Here is an 8,087-nt window from a genome sequence, read left to right on the forward strand (position 1 = left end):
GGTCAACCAGGGCAGCTGGGTTATGAACTTAGTTCCCCAACCCTGCAATGCCCACTTCTATCAGAGTGGAGGCTATGGACGGGAGATCTCCCAAAGTGATGAGGTTATTGATGGTCTGGGAGATGATGGCTTGGTGATCAGAGGTGGGGTTTTAGGATAGCAATAATGTGCTAGTCATACAGCACTGCTGTCCTCGTTTCCAATTCTCCCATGATGTACCAGGCGGAGCATGCAACACCATAGTTGTCTCCCAAAGCTTATGAAAATGTAATATCAGTTGCAGCTACAATTATATGAATCAAACAACTTGTATTACCAAGTTGGCTGTGAGAGGATGGAAGATTTACTGTTAAATGAAATTTTGCTTTGCCTGCAAGCTGCTATTTTTAAAAGTTAGTATGTTCAATGAATGGATTTGGACTAAAGCTTTTCATTAAGATATTTTCATTGGAAAAGGAAACTTCATGCACACTGATGTTATTTAACAGATGGTGTGAATACAGTGAGGAAATGACATTGGTAAGCATGGAAATGGTTGGGAAAATTTTCCCCCAAACACAGTCTTCTATTTGCAGCTAGACAGTATTTCCATAAGTCAACCAGGTCCCTTGTTGACTAACTTTGCATCTTACACAATACACACTGTCATGTGTCTGTTCTTGTCAACTGATCCCTAATCACAGTAAACTGCTTCTAGAAGAATACATGTATCAGTGATTACGTTCTTCTATCTGCAAGGTCACAAAATAATATCTTGCCACATCAATTGTAGTGAAGGCAACACTATTTGGATTAATTTAGAGAGAATACATTCAATTATAAAAAGATATTTAAAAACTTTTACTCTATTCAATATCTGTTGCAACAACCTGTTGGCAAACAGCAAGGAAAATTTTGTAATTACAGATTGCCATGAATATTTTGAAAGGATCCTGTTTTAAAATTGTGTTTAAAAGGGATGACAATTAGCCTTTGGATCCCTAGAGAGATTGCAGCACTGTACACAAGAGTTTCAGTTGTGTGGCATCAGTTATTTTATATTCAGTTACTAGATAATTTACAGAAATTAAAACAAAAATGGGTTATGTCAGTTGTGGACTGTGTATACTAATAGGGCTGATTTGTTTTTTTAAACCAGAAATCAGGTAAGTGTCAATTTTGGTGAGTTTCATGTAGGATTTCTCTCCGAGTCCTAACTGGTTTTCTAACACTACTCTGAAAGTCACCTCATTAACTGTGCCACTGTTGCCCTGGTCATCCTATCTTCCTTCTCTTACCTGAAGCAGAGGTTCTTTCCACTGCTGAGACTTCCCAGGATTCCCATTTTTAAGAACACGGTTGACCAGAGCTGCCCTAGATGGTTCCTGTGAATTGTGGTGCAGAGGTATGCTGTCATCTCCCCTTAGGACTGGCAGAGGAGACCACAGCACTAGACCCTGCCAGTCTAGACCAAAGTTGCCACCAGGGTCAGTGTGGGGTTAGCGATCTGGAGGAAACCGCAGAAAGTGTAAGTGCCACCATCTTCTCTCTGTTGTTTCACACTCACTCCTTCTGTGCTTCTGCACCAACTTCTAATGAAGCTCATGCTTTAATACTCTCTCTTATTCTCAATGCCCCCCAGACAATGAACCCTGCACGCCCTCTGCACTGTCTACTCACTCACCCAAAACACCCCTCAACCTTCTCCCCTATCTGCACCAGCACTGACAGCTATACCAGCTGCTTGCGTCTCACTCAATCCTTCCCTTCATCTCACTCCATGACAAAATAGCTGAAAGAGCCAGGATGGGTGATGGGATGCCTGATATTTGTGTCCTCACCTGTTATAGGAGCAGATCCTTGTTCTAGCAGGAGAGGACTGCTACCATTCATGTGGTGATGCTGAAACCTCTATCTCAGCAACCAAGTAAGAATCATTGTCCATTGCTGTGCTGCTCACCCATGACCACCACTGTGAATATATTGTCAGTATGTCTCAATTTCTACCCCTATTTTGTAAATCATTCTTTCTATTGTCTCCTGCAGGCACCAGTGGATCCTGGACAGTCTGCACTATCAAAACAGTAATCTGCAAGACAGCACAGTCCAAAGATGTGCAGGCTAGGTGGATTGGCCGTGTTAAATTGCCCATAGTGTTCTGGGATGTGTAGATTAGCTGGGGTATAGGGCAATGGGTCTAGGTGGGATGCTCCGATGGTCGGTGTGGACCGTTGGGCCAAAGGGCCTGTTTCCATATGGTAGGGATTCTGTCTGGTCAATGTCTGTCATTCAGGGACTTGAAAGATTCCATCCTTACAGAATTATGCTGCTTTGTTTCTGACCCAGCAATGTCCCTTTCAGAGACATTGTAGCCTTTGTAAAATTTTAATATGCCCAATAGCACACTGATTCAAATTCACAACAGTTTGTAATGTTTTTGTCACAACTACAACTGAATTCCAAAGTTAGTAGCTTTAGCTCAAAGATATCATATATTTTCCATAATAATCCTTCACATGAATCAGCAATTGTTTGCTAATGGTTTGGGTGCTGAGTACTTGCCAAGGCTTTTGCAGTGTCTTTGCATTTCAAGGAACTTTGACCAATTTCCAAATCCATCAACATTGCCTGATTCCCACAGACTGACTCTGACTCCAGCATGAAAGTTGGTGAGAGATATTCCAATTTATTTGCAGCTTGTGGGGGAGAAAAGTGAAATAACGCTGGGACAAATAGGGAGGCTTATCAGCAAATGGGAAGAGATAAAATGGACAGGTGTGGGCAGAATTTGAGAACTAGGCTTATACAAATACATTGGCCATGTCATCAGAAGGATTGTACACTGATGGCAACCTGTTGACAATGTTACTAAAAAACGTTCAAAATTTATCTTTATAAATGCAAGTGAAATCATATGCAGCTGCTGGGGGGGAAAAACATGTGAACTTACTGACTTTACTAGTGGGTGCCTTTAGTGATAAGCTTTGCTTACCTTCCCAGACCTTGGAGAACAAATCAAAGTACAGCTTGCATTTGGCCATTCCCAGTTCACAGCTGTAGATATTTTTTTCAAGATTCTACTGTGCCTCTGCCTATTTCATCCTTCTTTGTCCTTTTGTTTGAAATGGACACAAGTTTCATTATCATTCTCTGTTGTGGTTACGTTTCTTTGAAAGTGAAGGCATCCAGCTGGAGCATTTTGGATTAAGAAATCAGCTGAAAGGCTGACCTATCTCTAAGTAGGTAGCAGGAATCTTGAAGCTTTGCAGACTGATTGCTGTTGCTCTTACTCCCAGATAATGGGATGTCCTGAACTTTGGGGGCACAAAATAGATGACAGAAATTTGCACTTGTTGGTCTTCAGAAGGGAGAAAATGCAGTAATTTGATTGAATTGATTGACTGAGCATTTCTGGAGCTAATTATTCCGGTTGATTTTAACCTGTTTGGAAATGTTCTCTTGAGCTCTATGTTTCTAATCGAGGTCAAATGCAACTTGAATTATTTTTCATTTTATGTGTATCTATAATCTATCTTTGCCAATACATATCTCTCTCTCTCTCTCTCTTCCCTCACCTCCCCCACCCTCGCACTCCCTTTACTTTCTCACTTCGCACGCTCACCCGCACACTCCCTATTGTGAAAGGTTCTTCTACTTGGATGAATCTTGAAACCTCCCACCACCTTTCTTCCTGCACCAACCCATACCCTCGAAAAAGAAATTTCCTCAGCTTTGCAACAGAGAGCATTCCAAATTACGTATCCTCCAGCTTGGCTCCTAAATCACTTGTGGTATGACTGAAAATCCTTACATAATTTCCTTTTTATAACTATTCCCTTCTCCTGTTCCTCAAGATGTTAACCCTGCGTTAATACTTTTTTTTTATTAATCAGTGCAAACAGTTATAATCTTTCACTTTTTAAATATTTCAATATCTTCATAATTTCAAAAACCTCTTAATCTGTGTTCCAGTGAAAAGGCCTTCATGGTTAGTTTTCATTAGCAACTATGAGCCCCCAGTCAAATTTTCGTTGTTCATTCACAGGACTGAAGGTATTGATAGCTGGGCCAAGATTTATTGCCCATCTCTGTCCGTGGAAAGGTGCTGAGCTGCTACCTTGAACTGCTGCAGTCCATGTGGTATAACCACAATGCTGATACAGAGCGAGTTCCAAGAATTTGCCATTCCTTCACTGTTAGTGGGTCAATGTGCGTCCAACTCACGATGGTGTGTGGATTGGAGGGGAAGTTGAAGACAGTGGTGTTCCCATGCATTTGTCATGATTTTTTGTCTAATTTGTAAAGGTTATGGGTTTGGAAGGTGTTATTTAAAGAGTCCTGATGAGTTTCTGCTGTGCGTTTTGTAGGTGGTACACAGTGTTGCCACTATGCATTGGTAGTGGAAGGAAAGAATGTAGAAGTAGTGGATGTTCTATTATGCAAGTGGGCTGCTTTGTCCTGGATAATGTCAAGCTTTTGGAGTGTTATTTGGAGTTGCACTGATCCAAAACAAATAGAGAGCATTCCACTGCACTCCTCACTTGAACCTTGGAGACGGTGAACACGCTTTGAGGAATCAGGAGTTTAGTTACTTACGGCAGAGTATCTAGTCTCAGCCTGCTGAGGTTTTCCAGCAACTTTGTTTTTGTTCCTGAACATCCCCACCTCTGACCTTATTTATGACTGGGGGAAGATCACTGAACCAGCTGAAGATTTGGCCAAGGACACTACTTGGAGGAATTTTCTATAGACATGCCCTGGTGCTGAGAATTTTCACCCTGATTCCCATTCACTTCAGTTTTGGCAGGGATCCTCAATGCTGCTTTGATGTAAAGAAGCAGTCACCCTCAACAATTGTCCATATTTGGATCAAGGCTGTAATGTGAATGGGCCTGCTGGAACCCAAATCAAGCAACAATGAGCAGGTTATTTTCGACTAAGTGCTTCTTGATAGTATTGTCAATGACCTTTTATATCAGTTTGCTGATGACTGAGAGTGGACTGATGAGGTGGTAATTGATTGATTTTAGTTGGTTCTGCTGTTTGTGGACAGGACATACCTAGACAATTTTCCATGTTGCTGGACAGATGCCAGTGTTGTTGCTATACTGAAACAGGTTGTTTAGGGCCCTAGCTAGTTCTGGAGCACAATTCAACAGTATATTTCCAGAATGTTGTCAGGGTCCATAGCTTTTGCAACCATTTCTTGTTATCACATAGACAGAATGAATCAGCCAAAGGCAGGCATCTGTAATACTGGGGCCTCAGGAGGAGGCTGAGTTAGATCATCCGCTGGGCACTTCTGGCTGAACATGCTTGGAAATACGTCAGGTTTGTCTTTTGAATTGATGAACTGGGCTATCTGCTATTGAAGATGAGATGTGTGTAGCCTCTTCCTCCAGTGAGTTGTTTAATTCTCCACCATTGTTCATGACTGAATGCAGCAACACTGCAGAGGTTAGATTAGAACTATTAGGGACCCAGATCATTTGTTAAATGGGATATAATGGGATGGCCCAAAATTAAACTTGCTTAGAGCACAGAAGAGGCTATTTGGTCTATAAGTTTACACACTGGATCATTACAAAATCAATTCATCCAGTTCCACTTCTTTTCAGTTTCTCCATAATCTTGCGTACCTCTTTTGTAAAAGCTGTATTAAGTGTAGCAAATTCAGTACCTTCCAACATTCCGTATTTTGCTTTTGTTTGTGTGCCTGATGTTACGATCACACCGACAGCAAGATTCCTCAATTTGTTCCATACAGGCTACCCAAATCCTTAAGCTCCTAGTGAGGAGGGCTGAAATGGTTCTGTTTGGTTATTCACCTGTCCCCTCAGTTACAACAAATTTAAACATGGATCCATTTCTTTGTAGATACATTTCTTTAGACGCAAATTGTGTTTTAAAAGGAACCAATTTCTCCTGGCTTTCTTGAGTAAACTGAGTGACCTTATTAATTACAAAACGAGAAGAGTTAGTAATGCAACATGTACGCCCACATCAGAAAGAAGAGGTGAGTCCAAAAATCAGGAAAGGGATATGCAAATCAGTCTGAAGTTGAACATTGTGGCAATTGCAGTGCAGCTTACTGGTAGTGTTGACATTGGTAGTTGAACAATTGGTTTCCTGATGCTTAGGCTTGTAGATTGTTTGAATAGAATACAGACTATCCTTTTTTGTCACGTGTACGCCATTGTAGGAGTACAGTGAAAAGCTTTTACAATGTGACCCTTCTTATGGTGACATCTTAGGTACAAGTACCTAGGTACAATTCTTGGATACAGCAGAGGAATAAAAATAGTTGCATCATTTAGAGTTGAAAATAAGTTATAAATAGGACTTCATTAAAGGGTTGACATTACAGTAAGATACAAACTTTCATGTAGACATTAGGGTAGCAGCTGAGTGCAGGCCCTCTACAGGTGGTCTGACTGCCGGCGCCAGACCCCAGTCCAACAGCTATCCCTGCTCTACTCCCAAGCCCCAGTCTCCGCTGTACTGGCACTCAACTGTTCCGAGGTAAGTTCTCGGACTGCCTCCCCTGCACTGGTCTCCACCTGGGACTTGCTGTCTGCATGTTACTCTGGGGCTACTTCCCTATGCTGCTCTGGGGCACGCAGCACATGCTTGGTACCAGGGCTTGCTGCTCACACTATTCTAGGGCTCATAGTCCACACACTCCACCAGGGCTTGCTGCTCACGCTATTCTGGGGCTCACAGACCACACACTGCACCAGGGCTTGCTGCTTGTGCTGTTCTGGGGCTCACAGCGCAACATACTCTACCAGGGCTCGCTGCTCGCACTGTTCCGGGGATCGCAGCCCACACGCTGTATCAGGACTTGATGCTTGCGCTGTTTCGGGGCTCGCAGCCCACGTGCTGTATCAGGTCTGGGTGCTCACGCTGTTCTGGGGCTCGCAGCCCACATGCTGTATCAGGACTCGATGCCCACGCTGTTCTGGGGCTCGCAGCCCGCACACTGTTCCGGGGCTCGTAGCCCCATAGACCTGCTGCTGGAACCTGCCACTGCTTAAGTATTTGCCTCTGGTGTTAAGGTGAGAGAAGAAGCAAAAAAGAGATAAAGAAAAGGAAAAAAGAAAGAAAAAGAACAGGCAGAGCAGAGGGCTGGCAGGAGCGTCCTACTCTGCCGCTATCTTGTCACTGCAATTATGTATTTCTGATACCATGCAACCATGATTAAATTCTATCATTCTGGGTGAGAGAGTCCTTTCATTGTCCTGTTTTCTTTTCCAGATGCTAGTTAACTAACTAGTCCCTTTACCTGCAACTTAGGGGTGGATAAGGGATAGTTCTTGGACTGTGGTCTTACAGCACACTAATGCTCGAACCCAGGCTAGTACGTACCAGAACATTTAATTTGACTAGCACTCTAGAGTTGAAATTGATTTTTTTAAGCCCCTGTACTTGTGTATTCTTCAAAACAGAAAAGCAAAATATGTGTCTGTGGTTTGAGATGTAATCCATAGTGGGGTGGCTTGATGTTGAGCAGGGTATTATAGCCCATCTTTGTTATCTTTGCAGTCACAAAAGATCATAGTCCAGTCTATACTGACTTTCCTCATCCTAACTTCAAAGGGCTCTTGTTGGAACTTCCTTTGCATCAATTGGTGTGATTCTCAATCAGTCTCACTCCAGACAAACATTTAATTTACACCTGTAACCATTTTTTGGCTGTATCTGCACTATATTAAAAAAAATACATTTGGAAATACAAATTTAAAATATCCACAGTACTTTGATTTCTGATCTGTTGTCATGACACTGAGTGTCATATCTAGAATCCTATGTCGCTTTTAAAAGCCCTTTTCTACATGTTCCTACCTCATATATTTTCACCTTCATTTTGATGAGAAATTTGCAATATAATGAATATTGCTGTCATTTAAAATGTTTTTGTTTTCCATTTCCCTCAATGTGTTTGACATTTGTCTACACTCATTGTATCCTCCCACTCAACTAACCTACTGTCCTTATGCATTATTTTCAGTTTCCTTCCTGTCAAAATTAATTGGTTATTAGTAAATTTGAATATTATTCATCTTTTGCTTATATCCAAGTCACTTTTATGTAACTGGGAAATAAGG

Source organism: Rhincodon typus, chromosome 25 (genome assembly GCF_021869965.1).
Source record: "Rhincodon typus isolate 14 chromosome 25, sRhiTyp1.1, whole genome shotgun sequence".
In the NCBI taxonomy this organism is placed as follows: Eukaryota; Metazoa; Chordata; class Chondrichthyes; order Orectolobiformes; family Rhincodontidae; genus Rhincodon; species Rhincodon typus.